At 40.6% G+C, this 11,751-nt stretch overlaps 1 pseudogene; it reads right to left on the minus strand.

The window, feature by feature from the left end:
- Window positions 1-4,464: 4,464 nt before the first annotated feature.
- Window positions 4,465-11,751, minus strand: part of LOC102853319 — a 78,148-nt pseudogene continuing 70,861 nt past the window's right edge.

Genomic DNA, 11,751 nt, shown 5'->3' on the forward strand with positions numbered 1-11,751 from the left:
CATCAAATCAGATCTGACTAGTCCAGGAGGAGGAGATTGCCCCTCCTTCTCCGTCAGAGCAGAGCCACATATCTCTGAGATTGCAGTGCAGCTTCTTGCCACCAGGCCACCAGAGCTCCGCTGAAAATGCATATTTTTTTAAAGAATGAAGAATGTATCCTTTTTTTAAAATCTCAATCTATTCTTTGGATATATTAATGGATAAGAAGTTTTATCATATCAGAATATATATTTCATTCCTTTTGTTGTTGTTGTTATGTGCCATCGAGTCGCTTGCGACTCACAGCAACCCTATGTACAAGAGTTCTAAACTCCATTCTATTCTGTGCCAACTTAGCCATCTCAAACACACTCATTCTCACCACTCCAGTCACAGAATCAATCCATCTCATCGAGGGTCTTCCTCTCCTGCGCCGCCCATCCACTCTGCCAAACATGATGTCCCTCTCCGGTCCCTCCTTGCAACATGCCCAAAGTATGTCAGACGAAGCTTCAGAATCCTTGACTCCAAGGAACATTCCGGCTTCACCTTCTCCAGGACATACCTGTTTGTTCTCCTAGCAGTCCATGTACTCTTCTCCAGTACCACAGCTAAAAGGCATCAATTCTCTTTCTATCATCCGTAGTCACTGTCCAACTCTCTGATGCATAGCATATAACTGCGAAGACTATAGCCCGGATCAGGTGCACCTTACTTTCTAGACTGACATCGTTGCTCTTCAGTATTCTTGAGAGGTTCCTCACAGCTGACTTTCCCAATGCAATTTGTCTCTTGATTTCCTGGCTGCTGTTACCAAGAGTGTTAACTGGGGAGCCAAGTAAACTAAAACTATTAACTATCTCAATCTCTTCACCATCCATACTGATGCTCCCAATTGGCCCAGTGGTGAGAATAGGAGGCTGCAGTCTTTGATCTTCTGTAGCAAGTGCTTCAGGTCCTCCTCAGTTTCAGCAAACAGGGTTGTGTCATCTGCATAATGCAGGTTGTTGATGACTCTTCCACCATTCCTGATGCCACATTCCTCTTCATACAACCCAGCGTCTCAGGTGATCTGTTCTGCATACAGATTGAAAAGGTATGGAGACAGAATACAGCCCTGACGGACCCCCTTCTTGATTTTGAACCATGTAGTGTCTCTTTGCTCTGTTCTGACGACTGCCTCTTGGTCCAAGTACAGGTTTTGTAATAGCATCAAATGTTCTAGGATTCCCATTCTTCTCAGAGTCAGCCATAGCTTGTTGTGATCCACACAGTCAAAATTTGCATAGTCAATGAAGCACAGACAGACATTCTTCTGGTATTCTCTGCTTTCTGCCAAGATCCACCTAACATTAGCTATAATATCCCTAGTACCACGACCTCTTCTAAATCCAGCCTGCACATTGAGCAGTTCTCTGTTGACATATTGCTCCAAACATTTTTGGATAATTTTGAGCTGAATCTTGCTTGCATGTGATATTAATGATATTGTTCGATATTTCCCGCACTCTGTTGGGTCACCTTTCTTTGGAATGGGAACAAATATCTATCTTTACCAGTCAGTTGACCAGCTGGCTGTCCTCCAGATTTCTTGGCACAACTTAGTGAGTACATCCAGGGCAGTGTCTGTTTTTTGAAATATGTCAATTGGTATGCCATCAACTCCTGGAGCCTTGTTTTTTGCCAATTCCTTCAGAGCAATTTGAACTTCCTCCTTCATCACCATAGGCTCTTGCTCATACATTATTTCATTAAATTCTTCTGTGTCAGCCAATTCCTTCTGATACAGTGACTCTGTGTACTCCTTCCATCTTCTCTTGATACTTCCTGGATCATTTAACATTCTACCCAAAGTGTCCTTAAGTATTGCCAACTTGGAATTAGTCTTCTTGGGAGCTCTGTGGCATAAAGGACCCTCTTCTCTAGACATTCAAATCCACCAGCAGCTCCCAGGGCGAAAAATCAACTGTCTCCTCCCACATGACTTAACAGTCCTGGGGACCCCATGGAGAGTCATATAGGAGATGATTCCCACTTGACAGTAATGAGTTGTAATTAGTCCTCTGACTATTGTTGTGTACCATCAAGTCAGCTCTGACTCAAAGCTGACCCTCCAGCAGGTTTTCAGAAGCAGTAACTCACACAGAAGGAGATTCCCCTCCTTCTTCCACAGAGCAGCTGGTAGAGTCGAGCTGCATATCTTTGACATTGCAGCACAGTTGCTTAACCACCAGGCCACCAGAGCTCCTCTGACTAGTAGTATTTATTACATTTATTTAACCAGTTCCCTGCTGGTAGATAACATTTAGATTGTTTATACATATTATGTGATTTTTTTTTACTCTTAATAAAAAAAATACTGTCACATATCATCCTGGAGGAGGTTGTGTTCACACTATTTGGAAGTGTTCTCTCTTTTCCAGGTAGAAACAGTGTACTGCATTTGCTAGGGATGGAACCTAATGGTCGTTGGTGGAAGCCAAGAATGTTACCACTGAGCTACCACTGTTATTGTCACAGAAGCAGCTCCTGAAAAAGAACCAGCTCCCAGCTGTTGGCTGGAACCTAGCATGCACAAGGCAAGGACACAGCCAAGAGTTACTTAAGGACCTGGGAAGGCTAATTTAGGGAACTCGCAATCCTTGACAGAAATATCCCAGCCACATTTGTGCCCTCTTGAAGCAAGGTGTTCTGAAACATCCTGCTGCTAATGTTCCTCTTTTACAACATTCTTAAAACAATTTTCAAGTGAATGTCATAAAGCCACTCTATTCAGGAAGTCAGCTCAATAATCTCCATAATATAAACCTTAAAAGCAAGATGTAAAATGCTGTTGGGATGCCCTCACATGTTTTTACACTGTGCTCATTTGTAAATTTATTAACAAATCCCTAGGTCATAAAAATCCACATCAGGGGACTGAATTGAAAAGCTGCCTGAGTGGAAACATAATGAGGTTTTACAATAAAGTGTCATTTGGGAGAGTAGAGAAGCAATTGTTCCATCAGTGCTGGGCTTACTAATTTCATAAGCCTACCTCTGGGAAAATGTCTATGATGGCTTTTAACCTAATCAAGACACAACAGCAGATGAATGGATAAACAAATTGTGGTACACTCACACAATCGAATATTATTTCACCATGAAAAGAAATTGTGTTCCAATATAAACTAGGACATAGATGAACCTTGGAAGCATTGTGCTAAACGAAATTAGCCTGACTCCAAAGGAATCTCCATTGCGTGGCACCATTTACAGAAAATATCTAGAGTAGATGAATATGAGCAGACAGAAAGTAGATTAGTGGTTAATCAGGCCTTAGAGAAAGCACAGAGTTTCTGAGATGCTGAAAAAAGTTTTGGGTATAGTAGTAATATTTTGCAAATTATGAGTGTGATTAATACCATTGAGTCATACACTTGAAAGTGGGGGGAAATCTTAAGTTCTATGTATTTTAGCACAATTTTTAAATATTAAAAAAATTAAAAGAAGAATCTTGCATAGTCAAAAAAGAAGTATGACAGAGAAGAGAATGAAAAGCTTTTGTTGTCACTATTTATTCACTTGTCTATCTGTCTTGTCTTCCTGAGAACAGTATAGGTTTTCTCAGAGCCGGGGCCATCATGCCCTGTTCCTTCTCTGTATTACCTGACTGTTCTTTGTGGTCCTCAGGAAATGTTTACGGTAGATGGTAACTCAGAGAAAACAGTGATGCTTAGAAATACCTTATGTGTTCACCAACTCAAGAAAGTTTCAAATGAAACAAAATTCCTTCCTAAGTATATACTTAAAATTCAACTCAAGAACCACATGCCTTTGGTGCTTGAAAAAAATGTAGGTTTGTTGGATATGGTTGGTTTTTTTTTTTTTTGCAGCTTGATACTTCTTTATTCTGGTAATGGTGCTTTTTCGAATATGTTTTGTGAACAGTTTACGTGGTGAGTTCCTGAGCCTGCATTTAAAAAAAAATTTTAACAGAAGGTTGAGATCGCTCTCCAAAGTACAATAAGACAATAAGTACAATAAGTGTTGTCCAGAATCTGATGCTGTCACTCCTCTTTTATTCCCTTTATACGAAGTATTTTCCTCCTTCCCTAGCATTCTAAAAGGTGTTTATATGGAACTTTGGGGCCTTAGGTACAGCACGTTATGAGCTTTGATGAGCGCTAGGGGGCGCCAATGCTACATGTAATCGCACACCGGCCGGACACCGCATTCCCCTCACAGAATCAGACACCTCGCGTTCACTCCTGCTCTTTGGAGCCTGGGAGCAATCTCCAATTTGAGAAAGGATCGCGAGTTTGGGGCAGAGGAGCCCATCATGAACTAAAATACTGGAAGATTTTTGCAAAAAGGATAATGCTATTTATTCTGCTACTTCACACTTTTCCTTTTTTTTTTTTCAAACAATTTGTGTCACGTTAAACAGCAAGAATCAATGTGCAAGTACATATTTTACATATTTAAATTGGTTTTCATTGTCTTTACTTGTAAAGTGTTGAAAGTGGGATCCACTCATAGATCTTTTTGTACAGTGGTGGAATGAGATACTTCTTGTTTTGGAGTGCCAGTGACATTGAATTTATGGTTCCTCCAAATGAACTTAGGAGCAGTAGGTGGTTTTGTTGGTGGCGAATCATCAGTCACACAGTGAGGCCAACAGTGCCTTTCAGGGGGCACCATGCTTCCAGCCACATCCCACAGACTGTTTTGCCATTCAGTTCAGCACCTCATTGGTAATGACCAAAACACTGCATGGTGTCTTCTTAGTGTTTGTTTCGATATTTATCTTCTCCTACTCATGTCCCCACCCTCCCATCATTTGCCCTGAAGAAAACTCTTAAATAGCCATTGAGGCCACCTTGGCAGCTGATCTGCAGCCCATGTCTCAGGACCTGCAGGTGCACTTGGTTTTTCTTGAACCCTGGACTAATTCAGACTTGGAAGAGATCTTTATCTCTTCCTGTAATCAAATGACATTGTTACAGACGAGAAAACTGGGGCTCAGCGACAGTTGTGGGTGTACTGAGAACCTACTTCATGGTCTGTCATGGATCCTTATGCCACGTCGGTCCTCAAAGTCTCCCATCATAACAAAGTGTAATAAATTATGACTATCCATTGAGGAATGAGCTTTAAAATGATCATTTTCTCTAACATACTTGGAAGCAGGAGTGGCATTCACTTCCTAAACAACATGCCTCTGGAAACTATGAACTTTGAGAGATGACAATTGTTAAAGAAAGGCTTCAGGGTTTTTTTTCATAGGGTCGCTATGAGTTGTGCTCAACTCGATGGCGATCAACAACAACACAACTACCACTTACTAAACGGCACCTAGAAAATGTATCACTAACAATGTCAAAGAGCTCTGGTGAGGAGGTGCGCTGCCACCCTAAAGGCCAGGGGTTCTTATCTACTATTTAGTCCACAGGAGAAAGATGAGTTATTTCCTTCTGTGCAATTTGCAGCCTCTGCAAACCTGGTGGAGAGTCATCCCTGAGTCAGTTTTAACTTGATAGCATAAATAACCAACACTAATGTCTTACATGACATTTTTATCACCCACAAAGTACATGTTATCCATTATATAAATACACAATAAGCCAAGAAGAAAAAGATTCCCATCCCTATTGAACAGATGAAGAAATGAAAATATAAGAGGTTCAATAAGAAACCCATATTAACATGGTCCACTTAATAAACCCTTCATTTGAATTACATGTCATTTTAGAAATACAAACTAGACCTCGGGGTCCAAGTCTAACGCATTCTCTGGCACTTTGCGGGTGTATAGATACAGATATAGAGATTCAGGTGTGTCTTTAAGCTGACTGAAATAAAGTAATGAAAAATATTCACCTGATGACAACCAAAATCACTACCAGCCTTTTCTCTCTTTCTTGGTACAGCAATGGACTCGCTGTGTGGTCCAGAGGGTCAATACACTCCACCACCAACTTAAAAGTTAGGTGTTCAAATCTATACAGAAGCACCTCAGAAAAAAAAAAGGCCTAGAGATTTCCTTCCCAAAAAAACAGCAGTCACTTTGACCCTAAAGGGCACAATTCTACTCTGACACTCATCAGACACAGGGCCAAAAAGAGGGCTTCCTTTTACTTACTGTGTGGTAACACCTTCATTATTCCAGGGGCTGCTTATTTAGAAATTCAGTTATCCAGATATAGCCAAGAACCCAACAGATGATCTACAAGGGGGGAAAAGTAAAATATTTTCTATTTTTAAAAATAAAATACATTTGTCCTGGGAATTCTGGTGGTACAGTCGCTAAGACTTTGGCTGATATTCAAACTCAAGGAGCAGAGAAGTATGAAAATATTCTGCATCAAAAAAGACTGACAACTTTGGAAACCCTATGAGGCCAGTTCTTCCCTACAACATAGGATCACTGTGAGTTAGAATCAACAGCAATGGAGTACATACCTGTTATTTGAGCCTGCATCAGTGGTGTTCAAGAGGAAGACCTTTGATGAGATGGACTGATTCAGTGACTGGGATAACGGGGGGTAGGTGTGTCAGAGACAATAAAATAGGCACTAGATAGAGCAGGGTATACGGTTATGGTATATAGGGTCTTTATGAGTCATGAACAACTTGACGGCACATAACAACAACTAAGTAAATCAGAATTTCTAAAAATGAGACCTCATCATTAATATTTCCCCAATGCAAAGCATCTTGACTTCTTGGCTGCTGCTACCATGGGTGTGGATTATGGATACAAGTAAAATTAATATTGACTCCAAATCATTGACTCCATCAATCTTTTTTCCATCTGTTGTGATGTTGCCTATTGGTCCAGTGGTAAGAATTTTTGTTTTCCCAGTGCTGAGATGTAACCCATATTAAAGGTTGTAATCTTTGCAGTAAGTGCTTCAAGTCTTCTTCACTTTTATTTTTTTACTTTTTATTAATTTTAATGAAAGTTTACAGAGACTTTGGATTTCCATTCATTCATTGTTGCACTTCCTCCCTGCACAACAAGTCTTCTTCACTTTCTACAAGCAAAGTAGTGCTATCTGCACAACTCAAGATGTTAATGAATCTTCCTCCAAACCTGATGCCACATTCTACTTCATAGAGTCCAGCTACTTGAATGATTTATTCAGCAAACAGATTGAAGACGATTTGAGGAAAGAAACAGCCCTGAAGAGCACCTTTCCTGATTTTAAACCATGCAGTGTTCTCGTGTTCTGTTTGGGCAACTGCCTCTTGATCTATACATTTCACACGAGCACAATTAAATGTCCTGGAATTCCCATTCTTCTCAATGTTAGCCATAATTTGCAATGATCCCCATAGTCAATGCCTTTACATAATCAATTAAGCACAAGTAAATACATTTCTGGTATTTTCTACCTTCAGCCAAGATCCATCTAACATCAGCAACGATATCCCTCATGCCACAACCTCCTCTGAATTCAGCTTGAATTTCTAGCAGTTCTCTATCAGTGTACTACTCTAGCCATTTTAATCATCTTCAGCAAGACTTTCCTTGCTTGTGATATTAATGATATTGATCTTTAATCACTGTAATCTGTTGGGTCACCTTTCTTGGAAATGGAAATAAATTTCAATCTCTTTCGGTCGGTTGGTCAGGCCTTCCACATTTGTCAACAGAAAATGGTGAGCATGTCCAGGATTGTCCCTGTTTTCTAAAACACCCCAATTGGTATTCCATCAATTCCTGTAGTCTTCCCCCCCCCCCCCGCCACCAATGCCTTCAGTGCAGTTTAGGCTTCTTCCTTCAGTGCTAGAGTTTCTTGATCATATGCACTTCCTGAAATGGCTCAGTGTGACTATTTTTGGTACAGTAACTTTATGTAGTCTTTTTATCTTCTTTTACTGCTTCCTTCTCATTCAAAATATTGCCTAAAGATGCCTTCAGACTTACAACTCAAGGTTTGGATTTATTCTTCAGCTGGTGCAATGCCAAGTTTGTGCCTCCCTTTTGGCTTTCCAACTCCAGCTCTTGCATGTTTCACTATAATACTTTGTGTTGTCTTCTCATGCTGCCCTTTGAATTCTTTGAATTTACTTTGACATTTCTCCCCTTTGTTTTGCTCTGTGTTCTAGTGCTATTCATGACTGACATCCACTTTGGTCTTTCTTTCTTAGCTTTGTAATGATGTCAATAGGCGTCATTACAGAGCCTTGGGGAAATGTGCTGTCAAGGACCTCTCCAAAGTGCTAAAGAACAAGGATGTCAGTCTAAAGACTCCTGAAGAAAGGGCAAGCAGCACGCTCCTTACAAGCAAGGATGGTGACATTTCCTCTCACTTACTTTGGGCATGTTTTCAGGATAAACCTGTCCGTAGAGAGACATATGATGCTGGGAAAGATAGTGAAAAAAGAGGAAGATCCACAACCAAATGGAAGTGGTGACTACCACAATGGACTTGGGCAGGACCGAGACTGTGAGGATATTGCTGAATAGAGCACGGTTCAGATCTGTTGTTCATAGGACCGCTGAGTCAAGGTTGAGAGCATCTAACAACCACCACAGCAATACTTTTTAATCTTTATGTTGTGATCTGAGTAAAAGTTAACACAGCAAACTGGTTTTCTAGACCCAACAATACCTGTGCATTGTGTTTTGCAACGTTGATGACAATCCTTACAACGTCTTCCCATGACTTTCTTTTGTTTTCTATTTCCACCCTTCCTTCTTTCCTATTTATATTTTCTGAGCTTTGTTCCTGGACAAATTGTGCCAATGGGATCTTTCACAGTTCACTATTCTAAGGGGTGAGTAATTCTCTCATCACCTTATAACCCTGTATTTTATTTGCCTGGAAGTTGAATCACAGAGGTGATTTCAATTCCAGGCTTAAAAGATGACTAGCCTTTGGAAGGTTGTTATGCACTAGAACCATCTCTACAGTGGTGGGTATGCTTAGGAAAACCTGAAGCTCTCTGAGGCATTCTAAGATATTCATGTATAAACAGTTCAACTTAACACTTAAATGGGATGAAAAAAAATAACAGTGATAAATATTTGTTATAGTTTTTTCTATTATGAAATTAAATTATAATTTAAGAGCTCTGGTACATTCCTTACTGTGGTAGATTTTAAGGTAATTATATGTCTCTTCAGTAATATATCTGCTATCAACTCATTGCATAAAAGGATTCCTGGAGAATTCAAGATTAATTTTAGATTTATAGTCCTCTAAAGTGAAAAAAGGTATTTTTCAGAAGTACTTCCGCTTCCCAGTGTCTGGGGAGTCTTCCACTGGCCATCAATATTGCCACCTACAGAAATCTCCTTCATATAAATCCGGCTTGACATAGCTGTAATGCACCTTGCACAAGAGTGCTCTTAGGGCAAGAGATAATCTGTGTGAATTATATCAGACCAGTTTAGAAAACACATTTGTCCTGTAATTTATGCATTAAAGATGCTCCCAGGACATGTTTTGATATTCTAAATAGATCTAGGTGTTTTTAGACTAGTTAGCTGACATGATGTTTATTGTGGGGCTTGTGGAAACTGCTGATTAGAGAGATTTTTGTTTTATATCTTTGGGTTTTTCTGCATGCCTTTAATGGTAATTATTCACATTTTCAAAATAGTTTGACTCTAAATCTAAAGAGATTTGTTGGGTTTAGTTGTGTTTTCAGTATAAAGACTTTTATTTTAAAGACAACACTCAATGTTGTCAAGTAGGAATCAACTCATAGCTGAACCTCGAGTCAGTTGCTGGAGACAGTTAATCACACCAGAGGAGACTGTCTTTCTCCTGAGGAGCAGCGGCAGTGGATCTGAACTGCCTGCCTTTGGGTTGGTAACAGAGCTCCTAAACCACCAAAGCTACTATTCTGTTTAATGGTATCGATTGAAATCCCCAGACTTTCCATCAGAGCCTTCATGTAATATACCTCTCTGACACTGCCTGGGCTCAGTCTATTTAAGAAGAGTCTGAGTGGGAGCAAGGTAGACAGCAGAGATCCATTAAATATCTTATAGGATCATGTAGTAAGTTGTACTGTGTTATAGACATTATATCATGTCATGAAGAGCAACGATATAAGTCTAGAGACTACAGTGTGCCTGATCCAGGCAATAATCTCCACAATGACTTGCTATATTAACCTGAAAACCCAAAAATAATCTGATTTATTCCTTTTAGAATTCTTCATTATTCTGAAACAACTCTGAGAGAGGGGGGAAGGAGCCTTTCAAAACGAATTGCTAGTTTAATGTTATAGGTTTATTTGCATGTTTGTTCTTTTTGTTGTTATTCAAATAGCAGAATAAGTTCAACGCCCAGACTCCTATCAGGGGTTAACCTACACAGATATCACTGTAAGAACTGAAAATACTGCTTGAGTGAGGAAGCGAGAGTACTTGGCCAGCATTTTGTGCTTATACTAATAAATACTGATGATAGCTGATTAAGAAGAAAGGAGCTGTGGTCCATGGTCTATTGTGCTGTTAACCAAAAAGCAACACATGTCTAGCAGTTCAAATCCACCAAAGACTATTTAGCAATAATTACCAAGCTAGACACACACACACACACACACACAGACAGACACTCACTCACTACAAGGAATTTCTGAGGCTGAAATCACATGTCAGGACATTGCCCTTCTCTCTCCCTCAGAGACACTACTGTGTTCCAAACGCCTGAGAGGAGCACCTTTGGGTTAGCAGCTCAACCCAAAGACTATGCAACTTGTTGTTGTTGTTGTTATGTGGCATCAAGTCGCTTGTGACTCATAGCAACCCCATGTACAAGAGCCCTAAGTGCTGCTCTATCCTGTGCCAACCTCACTGTCTCAAACACACTCATTCCCACCACTCACTCCACTCACAGAATCGATACATCTCATCGAGGGTCTTCCTCTCCTGCGCCGTCCCTCCACTCTCCCAAATATGTTGTCCCTCTCCAAGGACCAGTCCCTCCTTGCAACATGCCCAAAGTATGTCAGACAAAGCTTCTGAATCCTTGACTCCAAGGAGCATTCTGGCTTCACCCTCTCCAGGACAAACCTGTTTGTTCTCCTAGCAGTCCATGGTATATTCAACACTCTTCTCCAGTACCACAGCTCAAAGGCATCAACTCTCTATCATTCGTAGTCACTGTCCAATTCTCCAATGCATAGCATGTAATTGCGAAGACTATAGCCCAGATCAGGCACACCTTAGTCTCCAGCCTGATGTCATTGTTCTTCAGTACTCTTGAGAGGTCCCTGCCAGCTGACTTTCCCAAAGCAATTCATCTCTTGATTTCCTGGCTGCTGGTACCAAGAGTGTTGACTGTGGAACCAAGCAAACTAAAACTGTTAACTATCTCAATCTCTTCACCATGCATCCTGATGCTGCCAATTGGCCCAGTGGTGAGAATCTTTGTTTTCTTGATGTTGAGCTTCAATCCATATACGAGGCTGTTTTTCACCTTCTGCAGAAAGTGCTTCAGGCCCTCCTCAGTTTCAGCAAGCACGGTTGTATCATCTGCATAATGCAGGTTGTTGATGACTCTTTCACCAATCCTGATGCCACATTCCTCCTCATACAGCCCAGTGTCTCGGATGATCTGTTCAGCATACAGATTGTAAAGGTATGGAGACAAAATACATCCCTGATGGACCCCCTTCTTGAACCATGTAGTGTCTCCTTGCTCTGTTCTGACAACTGCCTCTTTGTCCAACTATGTTGTTGTTGTTGTTGTTGTTGTTATGTGCTGTCGAGTCGCCTGCGACTCATAGCGACCCTATGTACAACAGCCCTAAACTCCGCTCTG

This window comes from Elephantulus edwardii, unplaced genomic scaffold (genome assembly GCF_000299155.1).
Source record: "Elephantulus edwardii isolate Elephantulus edwardi_28Jun2011 unplaced genomic scaffold, EleEdw1.0 scaffold00060, whole genome shotgun sequence".
Taxonomy (NCBI): Eukaryota; Metazoa; Chordata; class Mammalia; order Macroscelidea; family Macroscelididae; genus Elephantulus; species Elephantulus edwardii.